The sequence below is a fragment of the Grampus griseus genome (genome assembly GCF_964374135.1).
Source record: "Grampus griseus genome assembly, chromosome: 20".
In the NCBI taxonomy this organism is placed as follows: domain Eukaryota; kingdom Metazoa; phylum Chordata; class Mammalia; order Artiodactyla; family Delphinidae; genus Grampus; species Grampus griseus.
Window position 1 is genome coordinate 5,211,122 of NC_139014.1, and position 21,080 is coordinate 5,232,201.

The window sequence follows — 21,080 nt, forward strand, 5'->3', positions numbered from 1 at the left end:
CAGCTCCGCGCCTTCTCCCTACAGTAACAGCATGACATCCCGTCCGTTGCCAGTGAAGCAGGTTTTCAAGCTTCTAATTGTTCCATCCTTGATGCTTTTAAAATCCTGGATGAGGAAGGCTGAGCTCCCTCCTCCAGGAAGCCTTCCTGGATAAACCCAGCCTAGTCGGGATTAAATGCGCCTCCCTCTCTGTGCTCCCCTGACATCCCACACGTTTCCCTCATCAAATTTGCCAAACTGCACAGTAACTCTCGGTTTCCTTGGCTATCTCAAAATCATGAGATTCTGAAAGCAGGAGCTGTGTCTTCCGGCTCTCCTATGAGGGCCTAGCACAGCGTCCGGGGACCAAGAACTCAGTGAATTTACAGGAATGAGCGATACTACAAAACCTCCAAAATGAGAGGGGAAATGTTGTATAACACAGAAGACAGAGATCCGGGTAAACACAAAATGTTTAGGCCGTAAGAAAGAAGGCAAAGGGGATTACTGCAGAGACGGCAAGAAAAGGCTTAGAAGTATCAGAGTTTCCAGGTAATGGCAAAAAGCATGACTTTCTACCCAGCGCCAGCTTCTCTCCCCTTGATGATTGTGTAAGACCCTCAACATCAGGCCTGAGACCACATGGGGATGGACAGTCACCTACCCTGGGACTCTCCACCCAAACGCTCCAACTCTACTCCCCTTCCTGGTACAAATACTCAGAGCGGGGCAGCCCAGCTCACTTCCCGGAAGGTAAGATCTTTCCACCCCGAAGCCCAGGATCCCACCAAGGCCACATCTTTCAGCTCCCTCCCCATCTCCTCCACGACCTCAGCCTAAAGCTTCCCAAAGGCAAAGTTAATTACAGAATTCTAGTTATGTTTAAGCTATGTAAGTATGCTATTACTCAGACTATCTTTTCAGGGGCAAACCCTTCTATTTCTGATGCCAAATTACTATTCATAATCAAGCCTATTTAATCACATACAACAGATTCTAAAGCACCACACAGCTCTCTCTGCAAAGGTACAGCTCCCTGAGGGTCTGCAAAGATAGCCCTCCAATCGCTGCTCCACGTAAGTGGCTCTGTGCTGCGCTCCAAAGAGCCAGGTTGCCGACTAGCATGGTTGACAGAGAGACGGCGAGTGGCAGAGTTTTCCAAAGCATTATGCTTTTTCTTATAACTCAAAATATGACTTTTCCTTAAAACAATAATATAAATCTAAATGAACGCAAATACCTAAGTACAATGAAGTATTTTCTTTCTAATCCTCAATGATTATCCTTAATCCTAGAAGTCATTAAAATATATCTATAAAATCCACACTGACACACTACTATATATAAAATAGATAACTAATAAGGACCTACTGTGTAGCACAGGGAACTCTACTCAATACTCTGTAATGGCCTACATGGGAAAAGAATCTTCAAAAGAGTGAATATATGTATATGTATAACTGATTCGCTTTGCTGTACACCTGAAACTAACACAATATTGTAAATCAACTACACCCCAATAAAAATTAATAAAAAAAAAAATCCAGGCTGACCCTTTTCTGGCTTCTTAATATTTTGAGAACCCCCCCAGCTGGTCTTTCCAGGCAACTTTTTCTGACCTCTGTTATCCTTTTGGAGACTATCATATTCCCCCAGAAATCTGCTAAAAGGCAAGATTTCTCTTCCCAGGAAAAACAATGCATGCATATCAGACACTTATGGCTGGTAACAAAATACCCCAAAACTTAGTGCCTTAGAACGTCAATAACTATTATTGCTAGATCCTTCTCCATGAGGCCTGCGTCCTCCAGCAAGCTAATTGGGCTCATTCATATGGCAAACTCCGGTTTCAGGGGCAGCAAGAGAAGGAAACATCCGATGTCAAGTGCTACAGTCAAGTCTCTGCTTGCATCACATTTGGTACCACAGCAGGTCAATGACCATCCAGATTGAAGGGATGGATAAACCAACTGTACCTCTTGTTGTGTGTGTGGGCGGGCAGGGGGGAGGGGTGGGGTCCAGGGTCACGTGTCATCGTATGGATAACAACAGGGGGAGAATTTGTGGCCGTTCTTGCAAACAACCACAGCACATAGGCACAGACAGACAAAACGCAGCCCTCTGGATCCATGGGTGAAACTCAATCTCACACGCCTAAAACAGTGCTTCTCCAATGGGGACCCAAGGACATATTCGCAGAGGGCAGAAAGTTTTCTATAAAATTTTTTTAAGTTTGTATTTTCACTTAAACTATAATCGAGGGCTTCCCTGGTGGCACAGTGGTTAAGAATCCACCTGCCAATGCAGGGGACACGGGTTCGAGCCCTGGCCCGGGAAGATCCCACATGCCGTGGAGCAACTAAGTCCGTGCGCCACAACTACTGAGCCTGTGCTCTAGAGCCCGTGAGCCACAACTTCCGAGCCCACGTGCCACAACTACTGAAGCCTGCGTGCCTAGAGCCCGTGCTCCACAACAAGAGAAGCCACCGCAATGAAAAGCCCGCTCGCTGCAACTAGAGAAAGCCCGCACACAGCAACAAAGACCCAACACAGCCAAAAACAAACACAAATAAATAAATTTAAAAAAATAAAAATAAGCTATACTCAAAAGAAAAAATAATAACACCACAGTCTGAATCACCAGGGTGGCCTCTTTATAACCAAATCCTACCGCTGGATTTCAGTGCCTTTGTTGGCCTTTGTGTTTATGACGGAGCAGGGACAGAGCAGTACTGCTTCCACTGTTGAGGGCAGGCTCAATGGACAGATGATCCTGGGAGCCAAGCTCAGGCCAAATACCTTCGTGAAGCCCTGTGTAGATGGGGGAGGTTCCCAAGTAGTTCTAGGACAGCGGGAGAACTGACTCCTTCCAGCAGTGTTCCTGGGACAGACCGGCCAGAAGCAACGGCAGCTGATGGCGGCAGTCAGCACCCCTGGCTCTTGGAATTGGTGGTTTATTTTGGGCAAAACCTCATCTGTCACATCACAAAAATGTTGTTGGTTTTGATTTGATCGGTTTTGTTGTTTTGATATGAACTGACACGTTTTGGTTTCATGACTGGGGAACAGCCAGAAGCGTAAGGACTAACATATACCTTAACGTCGTGCTCGTGCACGTTCAGGCTTACAAATGCGTCTATGATGGGACAGTCAAACCAGCTCGAATCAACGCTGGGACTGTGTGAGCTTTACTTCCTTTCAAATGAATACGTACGTTGCGTCAAACGGGGAAAAAAACACTGGTCTACAGGGCGAAACAATGGGTTCTCCTCCTCTGGGTTTCCCGCCGTATCAACTCTCCTTCAAACTACAGCAAGGCCTGCCTTCCCTTCTCTAAAACTGAGAACTTAACGGTACACAGTGACCCAATGATGGGTTTTCTATGCTCAAAATAATGGAGACTGTTGAAACCACAACTCTCTGGGCCTCCTGTAGCCAAAGCAGCGTGCTGACCGAGACACCATACACACTTCTGTGTGTGGACAAAAATCTCCTGAATGACCCCTGTTGTCCTGAGCAGGCATTTCCCAGGGTCCCCTGTTCCTTGAGATGATCCCAGAGAAAGGATTCCACGGATAAACGCAGAAAACTTGAGAACGTCCATACAGAAGAGATGAAGACTCTTAAGTCCCGCAGCAAAGAAGTGGTTCTGTTTAAACCTGCATTTCCCATACTGATTTGGCCACACACAGAACTTATCAATATTCAGCAGATGAAGCTTTAAGGGAAGAGTGCTCAAAGCAATTCTCTTCTGTTCCCAATGCTCAGAACATTCAGCAAAATACTTCTGCTGCTTACACTGGAATATGATCATATTTATCCAGAAAAAAATCAAAAGGCTGGATGAGGTATCTTGGCCTCAAATATTATCACTTTCACAAATACAGGTCTGCTGATCATCCTTAAAGATGAGTCAGTAGAATGTACTGTGTGTGTGCTTCTCCCCCTGCAGTCACACCAGCTGGATATTATGAAAACCAAGAAGGTAATTATTCTATAAAACGCAGCCCTTCCTTTTTTTTTTTACGACTATAAATAATAGTAACAAAATAATAATTATATATATATATATTTTTTTTAAAACAGTCAGTGCTGGAAAAGAGATCTTTACCAGAGCACCGCTGAGGAGAAAAAAACTAATGTTTCTGGCTCATCACCAATATATAGCTTTGACAACCATAAAATCATAAAACGATTTTTCTTAACTCTAGGAAGAAGAGAGAGAGCAAAAGAGCATCTGTAAGACAGTCACGACCCACAGGATGAACTGATTACTCAAGAGGCCTCTTCCCATAAAATTCTGGTGAGGAAACAAAGTACTAAAACAATGCAACACCAGATCCAGGGTGAGCTGAGGCACAGAAGATGGAGTGGGTTGGAAAGAAGTATCCTTGGTATTGACCCCAATGTTTGCACAAAGCCTCTTGTCTATCCCGTGCTCAGCTTCTAACCGCCTTTTCTTGTATTGTCACACTCGATCCTCAGTATCTTTCTGTGACGCAGACAGACAGCGTCATTAACCCAATTATGGGCTCAACCGTTGCACCCCTACCCTACCCCAGCCCCGCTAAAATTCATAGGTTGAAATCCTAACCCCCAGTCCCTCCGAATGGTCCTCTATGTGAAGATGGGCTCTTTAAAGAGGTAATGAAATTAAATGCAGTCTTTAGGTGGGATCTAATTTAACATGACTGGTGTTCCTGTAAGAAGAGGAAATCCGGACACACACATGCGTGGAGAGAAGACGGTGTCAAGACACAGGGACAAGATGGCACCTACAAGCCAAGGAGGGGGGCCTAGAACAGACCCTTCCCTCATCACTCTTGGGAGGAACCGACCCTGCCATCACCTTGATCTTGGCCTTCCAGCTTCCAGAACTGGGAGGCAATAAATACCTGTTGTTTAAGCCGCGCAGTCTGAGGCAGTTTGTTACGCAGCCCTAGCAGACAAATACACGCCCCTACTTTACATTTGAGGGAACTAAGTCATGAAAGCTCAGGACCTAACATTACACTACTCATCGGAGGTATGGGCAAGATGTGAACCCAGAACTTTGGATTCCAAATCTCCCTACTCCTCCCACCACCATGCTGTGATCCACCAGGGATACACTAAGACATGGGGGAGGGGACTTCAAGAAGCAGCCCCACCCATATCAACCCAAAGGGTGTGCGTGGGAATGCACACATTAGGTGCCAATGTGTGAGTTGTGAGCCAGCACATTCAGCGGAGAGAGCTGCTGACCAGGGTCTACAGCCCAAAGAAAGCCGGCTGGGAAAGGTGGAATCAGGGGCCAGTTAGTGACTCCAAGGAGGGCGGGGAGGGGAGGGAGAGGCTCTGGAAGGGGGTGGAAATCCCTGTGCATTTTTATGCTAAGGAGCTAGTGTGCAAATGGCAGGCAAACCACTTCAAAACAGAAGCTGTGGCTTTGAAGAACGTGCTTGATTTTTTTTTTTTTTTTAATGGGGCTTCATCCAAAGCATCACTCTGCTTGGAGTGGAATTAATTATTCAGCTGATCTGGGCTTGATGAGGGCTTGGCCGCTGAGAAGGGTTGGAAGCAGCCTGCTTCTAAGGAATTTTTTTCTGCTTCCTGCTGTGGGTACCTGGGGACCAGCAGCTTCCCCTTTTCTCTCTTTTCCAAGCCTCAGTCCCAGAGCAAACAGCCAAGCTGAGACACACAGCAGGCCCATATAAGGTCTCAGCTGCTGCACAGCAAATTACCACAAATTCAGGGCTGAAAGCAACACTCGTTTCTTATCGCTCAGTTTCCACGGTTCAAGGATCCAGGAAGGGGTTCAAATGGGTCCTTTGCTCAGAATCTCACTGGGATAAATTCAAGATCACAGCCAGAACTTCCCTGGTGGGGCACTGGTTAAGAATCCACCTGCCAGTGCAGGGGACACGGGTTTGAGCCCTGGTTCGGGAAGATCCCACATGCCGTGGAGCAACTAAGCCCGTGCACCACAACTACTGAGCCTGTGCTCTAGAGCTCACAAGCCACAACTACTGAAGTCCACGTGCCACAACTACTGAGACTGCGCGCCTAGAGCCCCGTGCTCCGCAACAAGAGAAGCCACCGCAATGAGAAGCCCGCCGCACCACAACGAAGAGCAGCCCCCGCTCGCCGCAACTAGAGAAAGCCCGCGCGCAGCAACGAAGACCCAATGCAACCAAAAACAAAATAAATAAATAAATTTATTTTTAAAAAAGAAAGATCACAGCCAGCTGGGGCTGAGATCCCATCTGAGGCTCTCATCCAAGCGCGCTGGTTCTTGGCAGAATTCAGTGTTTTGCAGATGAAGGACAGAGGTTCCCATTTTCTTGGTGGTGGTGCTGGGGACTCCTCCCAGCAACCAGAGACCACCCTCAGGTCCTTGCAGGCAGCCCCCACTGTGGGCAATTCACAGCACGGCTACTGGCTTCTTCGAGGTCAGCAGGGGACGACACTGTCTCACTTCATATCCCTCTGACCTCAAGAAGGGCCAAGACACTCTTTTAAAGGTTCACCTGATTAGGTCAGGCCTACCCAGGATACTCTCCCTATTGATGAACTAGAAGTCAACCGACAGAGGAGCTGAGCAGTAAGTAATGGCAGTGAAACCCCACCGAGGGGAGGGGACCCCATGGCGCGCACACCAGGGGGTGCGACTCAGAGGGGCCGTCTCGGGATTCCACCTCCCACAATCCCTGTAGTGCAAAACTCTCTCTAACATCCCTATCACCCCAAGATTTCTAGAGTCTAAATTTTCCCTTCGATGACTACATCGGAAGCCATACATTACGGGCAAGATTTAGTGCTCCACCAGTTCTTTGTAGCACAAAGTCTCCATCAAAGCCCCAACCTCATACAACACATCTAGTATCTTCTGGCTCATCAATAAACCACGGCAAGGCGGTGGCATATTCCAGGAGTTCCACCAGGCAGAGGCTTCGGCTCAGCCATCAATGCGGAAGAGACCGGTGGTGGCCACAGGGCCAACTGATCCAGTAGGTACAGAAGTGTAGAGCCCAGCACCCATTTTCAGGGCCCCCCCCCCAGAATGTTTTAATTTCTTTTAAAATAAGAAGAAACGAATAATAATGAAACATACTAACGAATCCAGCCTGGATTATATTCATCTTTATGCCAACATAGCTATAAAATAGAATCTTCCATCTTTTTTTTTTGGTGGAGGAAGGGGTCCACGAAGATGAAAGCCCCTACGGCCCCCAAAGGTCCAAAGGTGGGCCTGGCAGTGGTGCCCCTTCAAGGTACACATGGGTTTTCCTTGCACAGTCCCACAGTGACTCCAGAGGGCATCTGACCCTCCCTCAGAAAGAGGACTCAGGCAAGCCCGGGGTCCCACAGTGCTGACCTTTGGACTAAGTGAATTGAAAATACTAAGTGACAAAGCAGGATAGACCCCCGGCCACTGCAGGACAGTGCTGATACGCTAATTAGTCTGATGGGAACATATCAGCCTGAAGTTGTAAACAGGAGCTAACAAGGTCTGGTCCCTGGATGAGCCCCATGGTTATGTCGGAGACCTAACGACCATCAACCACCTCGCGGCTGGGAGCGGATGGCCTCCAGCGGGACGTGAGGACACAAACGAGGCGATTAAAACCCTCCTCACACGCCAGGAAATGGGCATAAGACTATTTATTATGAACAACGTCAAGAGATCATCTCATTAAAAAAGAAACCGAGAGAGGAGAAAATTGAGCGTGTCACTCGGTGTCAGAGGTAAGTATTAAGGTGACACTTGGGCATTAAGATGGAAGGGGCTAGAAACATACCAACACGAGCTGGGGGAAAGAAAGGACGGAAAGATGCCAAGATGGATAAAAGCATAAAGAAGAGGGCGAGGTTGAACGGGTGAAAAGGAAACCGGATGGACAGTGGAAGATGCAGGAAGAGGCAGGGGTGTCATCCCCCGCTAGAGCAGCGACACTGGGTCACACAGGGAGCTCTGTTATTAACAAACTTCAACTCTTGCTCGAGAAACAAGGGGATTCAGACTGGACAGTCCCTGAGGCCTGTTCTACACCCAACCTTCTAGAAATCTATAAATTTCTAGTTCCAGACAAAGACATCAACTCTCACGCCATGGAAGACAGAATCCCACCAACTATCCCTCCTCCGCACCCTAACTTTCCAAGCCGCTGAGACAGTGCATCTTAAGGAAGGCTGCAAGGTGGGACTTCACCCCAGATGGATCAGGGTGACAACCCAGCAGAGGGCAACAGCGCAGCCACTCCAGACCCTCAAGGGCGTCTCCCTGGGCCGGGGGCGGGCACCTCTCACTGCAGCACGTAGCAGGGCTGCCGCTTCTCAGGTAGAGGCTCCTCGTGGGAACGTCACACCCAGTGGGTGCTCGAGAGGAAGAATGCCCATCTCTTCCGAGGATGGATTCCCCCGGCTTCAACGCGGAGCCTGAAGAGAGGAAAATGTGACGCCCACACAAGCCAGCCCAGACTCTTTCAGACAAGGGCGTTTCTCCCCTGAGGACGATCTGTAGATAACTCCCTCCGCATCACACAGGGAAGCCGGGGAAAGAGCCCCACGTGAAAGATGTGAACGTCTTGAAGGTGATATTGTACTAGATATTCACGGACCTGCTACAGTTAGATACTATACCTTTTTACTATAGAGAAAGCACCCTGCCAAGAGGACTATGCATATACAAGTGTGTGTGTGTGTGTGTCCCTGTTATTTGGAAGACCCAGATAGAAATATATCATGGCAGAAGTCCTCAAATTGGCCTCCACATCAGAGTGCCCTCCTGGGAAGGAGGCCAAAGGACTGATGTGTCCCCTGACAGAGGTGGACTAATTTAGGAGAGAAAAATCACAAGCATCCCTTCCCAAACTAGAAAAAGAATCCACATGGAAAGCTCCAACACAGAGGAAAGAGCCTTTTGCAAAAAAAAAACAAAACAAAACCACAAACCCATCACAGGTAAAAGGTACTGACTGCCTTTCTCCACCACGTAGCCACAGGTGGAAAAATATAGGAGGCATTCACACTATACACCTTCTGAGTGGATGCAGGAGGCCAGCAGACCAGCCCCGGATTAACGAGAGAGCCAGCTGGAGAGACAGTCACTGCCAGGATATGAGAGACACGAGGGAGGGTTAACCGTGTCCTGGTCCCTGGAGCACACATCTAAGGCGAGCGCTTTCCTCTGCCTGCCCGGTTCTTTTCCACCTGCAGCTGTTTGTTGCTGTTGCCCTCCCCGAGGGCAACTGAGATCATTCAGACCCCCTCCCCCCCACCCTCCCCCTCCTCCTCCTGGCGGCCTCATCCCTCCTCTAACCTGTAACATCCTCCTGCTTGCCCCGGGCACAGGGATGGGGAAAAAAGATTAATGTGCTCTCTGGGGGGAACCGGAAAGCAATACTGGGATTTGGCAGTAGAAGCAAATGCATATCTGGAAACTTAGCTGTTGCCCAAGAAACCCCATGAGCTACAGGGGCCGCAGGAAGGGAAGGCATGTGTTACTGAATTTAGACGGGCGCCCCTGTGCAGGTAAATACAGAGAGCCTGAGGCTCAGTGCAAGAAACAGTTTGAACCCATCATTGCAACCCGGCTGCTTGCTGTTCTTTGTCTCTTTTCCCCCCATTTCTTATTGTCCCCGCCCAGGACAATTGTGTGGAAGGAAGGACGTGAGAGACTGAAGGGCCACTGGCCCGGCTTAAGGTCACACGGAGGAAAATGACTAATGGGCTGTCAGGTCCCCTCAGCCATGCCTACTGCAGCCCACCTGCCTCCGCCCAGATCCACCTGGCCTGTGGGTGCAGGTGGGAGGGCGGGGCCGAGGGCCACGTGATGTCCACAGAGGCCCCGCCTTCCACCCAACTTTCTCACCTTTACATTTGCAGTACTATTTTTTTTTTTTTTTGCAGTACGCGCACCTCTCACTGTTGTGGCCTCTCCCGTTGTGGAGCACAGGCTCCGGACGCGCAGGCTCAGCGGCCATGGCTCATGGGCCCAGCCGCTCCGCGGCACGTGGGATCTTCCCGGACCGGGGCATGAACCCGCATCCCCTGCATCGGCAGGCGGACTCTCAACCACTGCACCACCAGGGAAGCCCTGCGGTACTATTAATTTGGGCTGGTAATCAGGAGCTTATGACAGGTGACAAGCCATTCATCAGAAGCTACCGCATTCTGGTCCCAGCTACACTGCACTAATACAGGATTTCCCTTTTATGCCTGAAACAAAGAAAATCCTGAGCATATGTGCTGTCGGACTGCCAGACAGGCAGGGAAGAGAAGCCACTCATAAGACAAAATATATTACAGCCCCATCAGCTTAATATCTACATGAGAAACCCAGCTTTGACATCTCGCTGAGGGCAAACTCGCTGATGAGAATTAAGTCAGCTGAAACACACCAGGATTTGCCCCAGAAGGCTCTTGTTCTATGCCTATTAAAAAGGCGACTGGGGGATTAGCTAAGAGAACAGCAATCCAGGGGGGCCTGAGTCAAAGGACTATGAGTCCTGGGGTCACGCAGGGCTTCTAAGCTCCCCAGGCGGGGAGGGGAAGCTTCCCCATCAAAAGCGAGGCAGAGAACCAATGGAAACTCACTTCTGAAAGGACTCAGGCAAGCTCACCTCAGGGGGCCCAGCATCCTCGGAGCCCAGCCCGCTGGGCTCTGCTCCGTGCTCCCCGCACCACTGCACCTCGTCGGGATGCTTGGGACTCAGCATCCCCGCCCACCTCTCCAGGGTGCAGGACACAGGCTGGCCGTCGGCCGGACCTGCCCTGCGCTGCTGGATGGTAAAAACTGAGAGGCTGACTGTCCTGCCTCGGAATCACCCAGACCTTTTGTTCGCTCACATTCTGTGCTTTTTGGTCAATCCTTGCTTTTACCCCAAGAGGGAGGTGGGAGGTGGGAGACGATAAAACACGGTGTGTTGGCTTGCCTTCTAGGGCCACCTCTCAGGACAGATTTGGGAATTGGTTGAGAGCTTGAGTTAAAGTGAGATTTCTGGTAGCCAGTTACCTCTAGAATCTGCTTAGAGAGGTGATCGAGGTGTGTATTCACCAGCCCTTGCGCACACGCACACATTCTCATTTTCTATCTCTGAAAATCAGTTTATTTCTCAGGCGGCAAAGAAAGAAGTTCTAGGTGGCTTGTTCAGCTGTGCCTCCTACAGGAAACGGCACAATGCCCCGATTTTAATGAAAATCGCAGCCCTTTATTCCCAAACCCCTCCCGACTGAGAACGTGCTTTTTCCTGTCTTCCATCCAGATGGAGAGCAAACATACAGATCACGAGAGTGAGAGCGCCACCGGCCCTTGTGATCAAGAGCTCTCCGAGGAGCTCTGAGTGGAGCAGAGAGCAGATGGGCCGTGTTTCCAAACAGCTCGAGTCCAGCCTGGGCCGGAGCAGAGTGTGAGGGCCACACCTGTGGGGCAGGCTCTTCCCTCCCCAGAAGGCGGACCACCCCGCCCCGGAGGAGGACGGCTGTTAGGAGCCCAGGGCCCCCTGAATGGGCTTCCTCACCCCAGGATAACTGGGCACAAAACACCTGAATGGGTTCACAGTTTGTTTAACTAAAGAAGAGAAGCCAGAGGCAGTGAAGGGGCTGCAGACCTCCCATGAAGCCATTTGGGGAGATAAGATTTTATCTGCAAAGCATCTGTGGTTTGCATAAAGGAGCTGAAATCCGACTCAGGGACACAGAGATCCGAGTTCTGACTGCAACCTGCGGGGACTTGAGTGTCCCTCTAGGATGAGAAGAAAGACATTTATACGGGTTTAGCAGGACGCCTCGCATGCGATAAGCCCTCAGTTAATAGTAGCTGTATCATCATCAACATCCTCATTATTACACGCAATACTATTACTGGGACTGTCATAGCGGTGGAAACACAAGGAAGGGGAAAAGATGGCCTCGCTATAGTTTGTCAATCACTAGACCTAAGTGAGTGGATAAAAGTGTGTCCCAAGCAGAACAGAAAGAGACATTTTACGATTATCGGCCACTGCTTTCTCCTTACGCCATGGGCGCCAACCACCGTGGGCTGTCACCACAGGAAAGTGGACGGTGAGAACCAGTGGGCAGAAGGGGGTGGAGGAAAGGGCCCGGAGCCGCCCCGGTTTGGCCATTACCTTATAGATTGCGCCCCTCCACCCCGACCCCGACCCTTCCGTTTGACAGATTCATTCTGTGGTCTCCCCGTCCAATCGCAAGCCTAATATTTACCCAGAGAAAGCAGTATCTGTGTGCGTTGCCATCGAAAATCCAATGAGTATGAAGAAGAAAAGAAGCTGTCTGCGTATGAGGCATGAGGGCAAACACAGCCAGCTCTTTAAAGAGCCATTGTGGTAATCAATACCCTCTCCCGTTTCCATTCAGGGGCCCTGGGCCAACCAAGACTTAATAATTATTTTCCATCGTTACATCCCTCAGAGAAGCTTAAAGAGGAAAGGTCATTGTTTCGAAGTTTGTTCTCCTCTATTTGCCAAACACAGATTATTTCCTGGGGTCCGTGGGGCTCCCTTCCCAGACCGTATCAACCAAAGACAGCCGCACTGGGCCCTCTGGAGCTGACTTCAGAAACAGAATATGGTTCCACCCGTGGAAATCACTTTAGTCATCACATTCAGCTGCCTGGCCTCCTGCCCCAGCCTCCTCTGCCAGGGTGAGGTTTTGGACAGACCTCTCATTGGACATTTCTTTTCCTTTGTCCAGAACTCAAAAAAATAAATACCGAATTCTGTGGTAGGTCCGGCAGGAAGGAAGGGGATGCTGTGCGTTGCTGGACACCATGACCAGCTCCTTCAATCTGATTCTCTTCTCTCCAGCAACCACAGAGACTTCCAGCCGAGCCCTCGTGCCCACCAAGGATACCTCCAGGCCTTCTTCTGCTTGTCCTTTTTATTTAGGGAATTTGAGCTCACGGTAAAATAGGAAAATTATGGAATTTCTCTTTTCCTTGAACGGAAGTCAGTTCAAATAACTAGTTAAGATTAGGTTGGAAGAAACATAAAACCCTACTGCAGTGCCTCAAACACATAAAGGGTTTATCTGTGTCACTCAGCAAGAAGGCCAGGGGGTACAGTGGCTCCAACGTTGCCAGGAGGAACCATGCTCCTTCTGGCTTCCCGCCCTGTCACCCTCAGTGATGGTGCAGCATCCCCGGGTGCTTCTCATTGGTCCATGAAGGAGAAGGGGTCAGGAGAAGATGAGAAGGAAAGCCGTCCCTTAAGACTTCTCTGCCAACCCTATCACGTGGGTCTAGCTGCAAGGGAGGCTCTGCCAGGCTGAGGATTCGTGGCTGGCGCGTCACTAGATCAAGCAAATCTGGGGTTCCATTAGAAAGGAAGAAGGAGTGAGTGCAGACAAGCAGACCTCACTTTACTGCGCTTCGCAGATACTGCATTGCTGCGCCATTGCTGGCTTGAAGGTGGGAACGGCCACGTGAGAAGGAATGTAGGTGGCCTTGAGGGGCTGAGAGAGGCCCCGGGCTAACAGCCAGCAAGGGAACGGAGACCCCACTCCTACAACCCAGCTGAGTTCTGCCAGCAGGAACGAGCTTGGAAGGGCAGCCAAGCTCCAGATGACAATGTCGCCAGCCAACATCTTGAGTTTAGCCTGTGAGATCCCAGCAGACGACCCAGCCACGTCAGCCCAGGCTTCTGACCTACAGAACTCTGGGTGCTGTTGAAAGCCACTCGGTGCGTGGTAACTTGTTACAGAGCAAGCGGTGTGGCCCAGGGGCCTGGTCCGTGCAGACCAGGCTCATACTGTACATCACTGAGGCAGTGGGACAACGGCCCCCGGCCCTGGTGAGGTACGCCCGCAACAAGATTTAGATTTACCACCTGCAGAAGCATCGGAGAATGGGAGGAAGCCAAGAGCAGCTCCCTGCGCAGAGAGAGGGGCTCAGCAGGGTAGGTGGAGACCCCCCACAGGGTGCCAGCCCCTCATATAATAGCCACAAACGAAAGAGCTCAACAGAAACCCTCACACAGCAACAATGAGTGTGGGGAGGTGAGATGGGAGTCGCACTAGTGGTGAGATCCAAAGGGCAACAGCTCCCAGAGTAAACAAATGCCTTCATTCAACAAAGCAGTGAAGTGGCTGAGACGGCTGGGAAGGCACCAGCAGCGAGCCAGCTGCCTTGGGGATGGAAGGTACCCAGGAAATCGACTCTATCAGCATCCGTTCCCAGGGGCCTCTCACCCACACAGCTGTGGGAATGAGAACCAGCTGTGAGTCACCGGACCACCAGGGAAAAGGTGACACAGCGCCAGTCCCCAAAGCTCTCCATCGTCATCGGCTTCCTAGCTGGCTGTTGGGAGCCATGGGGGCCAGCCTCCAGACTGCAGGCAGAACTAGGGAGCCAGAGAACCCGGCTGCCCCCAGCTTCCGGGCCGGGCCCCCATCTGTAAAGCCTAGGATAGCACTCACCTTACCTGCCCCTGGGGGTTTCCTTCCTTCCTTCCATCAGCAGATATTTCCTGAGCATTTACCGCTGTCACCCCCTGTGCTGGGTGCTGGTGACCCAGCTGGGACCAAGCCTGACAGTTCCTGGCCTCAACGAGCCTACATTCTGGTTGGGGAGACACTTGGTCACGAAGCAAAACACACTGCTGTAGAGCAGAAATTAACACAACATTGTAAATCGACTACACGTCAATTAAATTTTTTTAAAGTTTTTAAATTAAAAAAAAAACAGAAGCAAAACACAAACTGCAAAAAAAAAAAAAAAAAAGCAGAAGAAGCAGCAAAACACAAACACAGAGAAACAAACCGGGGAGTGAAGGATGGTGACAAGTTGTAGGAAGGGCATGAACTGGGAGAACCATGCATGTCACCGGGAGGTCGGGGAGGAGGAGAGACTTGCACTGAGGCAGCCGCGCACAGAGCTGCTCAAAGCCTAGCAGACAGGGAGCAGCGGGCACAAAGCCCCACAGGAGGGACAGGGCTTGGCGAGCTCCAGGTGACCCAGGCAGAAGCCAGAGGCCACGGCTTGACCTTTTCCTTAGTTCTAAGTGCAAAGGAAAGTTGTCAAAGGGTTCTGAGCAGGGAGGCAGCATGCTGTGATGTATGTGCCAGTGGCGGGTGGGGGGGACCTGCGGGGAGGCTCCTGCAGAGGGAATTCCAGGCAAGAGCCCATGACGGAGTAGGACGTCAGCGGTGGAGATGCAATGGATTCCAGAGACCTTTCGAGAAAAGAGCCAATAGCACTCCTCTGTTGAGAATGAAACGAAATGACAGATCTTTATTCTCATCACACGCTCACTGCAGGCCGACTCTGGATACGGCGATGCCCCCAGCCCCTTCCAAGAGGAGTCCATCGAGCCAGAAACTTAACAAATAAAGACGAATCCGTGGCACCGATAACCCGCTAAGGGAGCGTTGAGAGAGAGGAGCGTGGGCCCCACCTGAGAGCACGTCGGGTCAGGGAAAACCCCATCTGTCCCCACCTGGTACTTGAGAAGCAGCAAGAAGACAGAACGTTCTAGGAAAGGAGGCTGGGAAGGCGTGGAAACATCCGATGCTGGAAATCAGTCTGGAACCATCTGTGTCCTCCCTACTCAGTTGACTGCAAAGAGGCCATCCAACGGGGCTCCCCCCCAGTCCCACCTACAACGTCAGACCTAAACAAATCGTGCCTAGAGCAGGTGGCGTGCCAGGAAACAGAGACCTCAGGCCAAGCGGCTGGCAGATTCTCAAACCAGAGCTGTTGCCACCCAAGGTGCGGGAGGCGCGCCGAGGCAGAGCCGCTCGCCAGCTCCCTATGACCTGCCCTCTCCCCCCGGGCCCGGATCCACTGACTGGCACACCTGTGGTCCAGGTGGGACAGCAGCCCTGCTCTATCCCCAGCCAACCTGGTCTGTTAGGATCGTGACATCCAGCTCTGCATCTGTAACTCCCTCCACCAGAAGCTGTGCCAGGATGCTGGCAGGCATCCCGCCTGTCCTGGGAAAACCCAGCAGAATCAGACCCAGCTCCTGCCCGAGTCCAAGCATCTGCAGCAGGTGTAAACTCCCAGTGCCGCGGCCCCACGACTCATGGGCCCTGGACCTTGTGGGGTATTAACAGTGGACTGAACTGGCCTAAAGTTCTCACATTCCTTTAGACACTGTGGCTCAGACAGCTCAACCCTTTCGGGGTGTTTTGCGCAAAGCCCGTACACACCTACCCTCCCCACCTTCCTGCCACTTCCAGCGTCCTTCCTGGGCCATCCCCAGCCTATTCCTCTGAAGTTCCAGAGTGACTGACGGCTCAGCCAAAGCACAGGGAGTGACAGCAGCATAACTGCTCCTGGAAGATCTCGATTAAACCCTCTAACGCTTTTAGAGTCGCACGTCTTGGTCTTTACCCGGTGCACCCAAAGCACACAGGGATCTTGTTACGCCCCGACTCTGATTCAGTGGCACAGGGTCAGGGCTCCAGGCTCTGTGCTTCTAACGAGCTCCAGGTAATGCTGCTGTGTAGGTCATGGACCACACCTGGAGTGGGAAGGTCTCAGATGAGACTGGGGCTTCCCAGACACAGTCCCTTCACAATCCTCAGCCAGCAGCTTTAACATCTCCCAGACGACTTTCTAATACAGTCCCATAGACAGGACGTGGAAATACACATCACACGTCGAGACGAAGGCACCGACCGTGATGAAGCATCTTGTACTCACAAATACCTCAATGCACGTGAGAAGTGAGGGTTAGAGCACCAGAGGTGAGCCCTACTGAACTTCTGGCTAAAATACTTCAGCAGTCCTTGTTCTTTCGCTCTCCCATTCCTGCCATCCAGTAAGTTCCTAAAGCAGAGGAATAATGACACTCGACCTTGAACGGTGTGAGGCTTACACCCAGCTCTGAGAGATGGAATTAGCGCTTCCTGGCGAGGACGGAGTGGGACCCACAATGCACACCACTGGGCTGCTTCCTTAGTTTCCTTGCAAAACCTCGGAAGGAAATGGAAAGCTAAAACGTGGTGGGCCTGCAGGGAGGCCCCAGGCTTTCCTTGGAGTGACCACTGCAGTGGGGTTCACCAAAGGGAAACACTCGAGTCACTGAAACACGAGTCAACAGCCACAGAGCCGACCTGAAGAACCCACCAGGCAACACAGCTGAGTAAAGAACAAACCGCACCAGCAGGAGAGCTCCGGGAGCTGGGGACACCCCTCAGAAGACAGTCACTCAACTCAACTGCCTTCCTTGCGGTACAGAGGAACTGGGAATGGGAACAGGCCACTTGTCAAAATGTTTCCACCCCTAAGTAGATGCCCGGCCAGAGGACACGCTGGGAGCTGAAGCCCCTTTTCTGTCCGGCTGAATCACGGCTCCTCCCACCTAAGTGGACTCCCAGGCAACGTGCAGCCAGAACGCTGCGGTAGAGCCAGCGCCAGCCGGGGCACCTGCAGGGAACAGGTGCTCCACCCTGGAGCAGAGAGTCAGCAAACGCTGCTGAGGAGACCTGGAGAAATCAGGAAAGAGGTGTCAGTGAGCCAGTGCGCTGCTTCCCACTGCAGGGTCACAAGCATCTTTTGGTAGTTAAGGAGGAGGAAGGATGAAGATGTAAGGGAAGGCCACGCTCTACCATGAAACAAAGTCCAGATTCTCTGAGGCCTGGCACCTGAAGGGGAACCTTCAGGCAGAGAAAGTGCCCTGGGGGCGCCTCATTCTTCGGCATCCTTGACCTTGATGGTGCCACACAGAGAAAAGTGGGAAGTGAGGAAAAGGGTGGAGGCAAGACGCCTGTGAGGTTGTGCCGACCCCTGGGGATGGACTGCAGCTGCCTCGCTTGTCGTGTGAACGGGTGAAGGTTCCACGATCCTGGGAGTGAACCTGCACTTTGCATTTCCCTGTTATCCTCCCTCCATCGTTAACAAAGCCCCTAAAAGTCAGCCTATCTCAGCAAAGAAGGGTCAGGCATTTGGGTCCATACTTTCACGTTAAAGGGGGAGTGATACCAGTCAAAGTAAAGATGGAGGAAAGACCTGGACCTCGTTAGGTGCCTGCCGTGGAGGCATCCTCCAACCTAAAACCTCAGGCTCTTGAGTTTTCCTTAAACAAGAAGGCAGTTATTTTTGCTAAAAGAGTCTCACTTACGATGATAACAGTTATTATAAGCTGCAACGTCAGGCACTGAGATTATCGCTTTACATGGATGTTTTCATTTAACTCTCTCAAACTATCCTATGGGGCAAAAGTGATTTTTTTGTCCTCATTTTACCAATGAGGACACTAAGACTTGGAGAGCTGAATGAACTTTCTTAAGGATACACACACGGTAAATCTTGGAGGGGCCGGGAAATAAAAGCCAGGCGATCTGACTCCAGAGTTCTGCTCTCACGATCACCACCCATGCCACTTCCCACCACCCAAGAGGCCATAAATACCAGGACTGTGGTATTTATGGCTCCAACAGTAACTCTGAGGTAACAGGAAAAGGGATGGAGAGGGAGGTGTGCAGACCATAAAGAAGAGAAGGTCACCAGCTTGGTCAGGAGCCCCCCGAGCAGGGTCCACCCAGGAATCCCTAGAGTTTCCCAGCAACAGCCATCCCAAGACTTTTTAGACTCTTGTTGAGCTGACTTCCTGGTTGGCCTTTGAGGTATGGAGCATGGCTCTCTCTCCTTGACTTGCAAGTACAATAATGCCCTAGACTCAGGCTTCTGAAGTGTCACCTCCCTGAAGCTCTGAGACCCACTGTCTCAGGAGCCCGCCATCACTAGAGGAACCTTCACTAAGCAAACCACTTTCTGCCTACACTGGGCATCTAACAACCCCTTTTTGGTTTACTTTCCCATTCCAGTTGCCATCTGGTGAGTCTTTGCCCAAGGAGACCAAGAATTCAACAAACGAACAAAAAAGTCAGGGACTCCAAAAGCGGTTATGCCATTGCCCCTTTGATACTCAAGCCCAGGATAAGCCAAAGAAAATCATATCAAATGGCTGATTTACTTGCTTTAAACATATTCACTCCAGCTCAAGGAGGCTTTAGTCTGGTTAGCATTTGAGATACTTCTGCACGCTTGGTTTCTTCTCTGCAAAGGCTCTGCTGAGTTTGCTAAAAGCCATTTAAGTCTCCAATGGATACTTCCTAAGCTATGTTTCCCAGCTGGCAAAATGCCTTCTGTCCCTCAAGTGACTGCTTCCCTATTTGGGAACCTGCGGCTGTTAATTTACTCTGAAGAGCTCTCTGACTGCAAGCCTGATGTCTAGGGAACATCACAAAGTTTTTAGGTCACCTGCCTTATAAGAAAAAGCCATTCATTGAAGCCAAGTAGGATTCTAGAATCCATTTCTCACCTCTGCTTTGTCTCACTCCTTCGTCTCGTTTTAAGAGAAAAATAAAAGAACTACCTTACTCGATATTGTTCAAAAGCAGAATACACCATTTTGCGAAATAATAGGTTCCTGGTTCATAGAATCGTCCCAAAACAGAGGGCACCATGACCACCTGTTAGACAAACTGAAGCCAAGATTTCCATACTGCGTGGACTGTCTGCCCGGAGGCCACCAGGTCCCTTCACCTTTAGGTCCTGTCCCTGTGGTTCATACGGTCACCCCATGGATTCCCTCCCCACCCAGGACACTTTAACAGCAGCTGCAATGCTCCTTTTGCTGGTACGCTAGACTCTCATTCATCCAAGCTTCTGCAAAGCCAGCCCTACGAGGTGAACACGAAATTATCCCCACTGTCCTGAAAACACAGGATTAGAGCTTTGGAAGTCAGACAGAATGGGCTCCAATGCACAGCTTCACCGTTTTTTTTTTTTGTTTTTTTTTTTAGCCATTTAACCTTGGGTACATTATTTAACTACTCCAAGTTTGGGTTTCACCAACCATAAAATGGAGCAAATATTGCCGACGGTTCTAAAGTTTCTATAAAATCACCTGTGCGCTGTGTGGCTCAGGACGCCTGGCTGTGAAGGGCATCCAGTGAACATGCACTTTCTCTGCTCTGCTCCCCTGAGCACCCCGTCTCTCTGCCCCTGCCTATTCTGTAGGTTGATCTTGGACAAAACGACAGATCCAGAGAGATCTGAGTCACAGAAGCTTACTTCACAACGGAGGCTGGACACATTTTGACAAGTCCACATCCAGCCTCCAACTTCACGACTTAACTCTTCACAGCAGATGCTCCAAACCTTCTCTGCTCCTCCTTAGCTTCCAATCAATAATCAAATATTTGCCAAACAGCTAGTCTTCTGAAATCGTCAAACTTGAAGTTGTAGGGACATCCCTGGCGGTGCAGTGGGTAAGACTCCGCACTCCCGATGCAGGGGGCCTGGCTCTGATCCCTGGTCAGGGAACCAGATCCCACATGCATGCCGTAACTAGGAGTCCACGTGCTGCAACTAAAAGATCCCGCGTGCCGCAACTAAGACCCAGCGCAGCCTAAATAAATAAATACTTCTTAAAAAGACGCCCAAACACGAGCACACTTCTGTGTGATACACACGACCCCATCTCCCTCAGCTTCGTCTGAGATCCTGAACTGCCCTCCTGCCTTTAAGTGCACGGGTTTTGTTTGTTTGTTTCGTTTTATTTGTTTCTTGGCCACACCAAGTGGCTGGCGGGATCTTAGTTCCCTGACCAGGGATTGAACCTGGGCCCCCGGCAGTGGAAGCCCTGCGCCCTAACAGCTGGACCACCAGGGAAGTCCCAAAGGGCATGGTTTTTGTCTCCTCCAAGAGTCTGTACAGTTCTTGAGGACATGGACCTCCCTTTCTCCACCATGCCTGGAACAGCGCTGGGTTCAGTTATTGCTTAAACAAGGCAGGAAACATAAGCTAGAGCTGAAAGGGCCCAACTTATGATGAAAGATAAACCCACAGGAGAGATGGCTTTACGGCCAAACAGTTATAAAACCCCCAGAGAGCATGACGACAGAAACATTAGTGTTCCCATAAGAGCTGCTCAAATATAAAGCCAATCTTACTCTTTTTTTTTTTGGTAAAAAAAAAACAAATCTTGTGTTAATGAACTTCCCCACATCTGCCCCAATTTCAGTGTCAAATATTTTGAATTATTTGGGCTATTTTCCAGAATTTCATTGTATCCGTAGGCTTTTTGCTGTTCCCAGTCAGGCAGCCCCATCACTCAGATTGGGGAGAAAAGGAAACCAAAATTAACGAT

General features: G+C 50.4%; 1 protein-coding gene across 2 annotated transcripts in view; it reads right to left on the reverse strand.

Moving 5' to 3' along the window:
- SLC39A11 (solute carrier family 39 member 11) overlaps positions 1 to 21,080 on the reverse strand; it is a 335,571-nt gene that overhangs the window by 237,967 nt on the left and 76,524 nt on the right. The window lies entirely within an intron of this gene.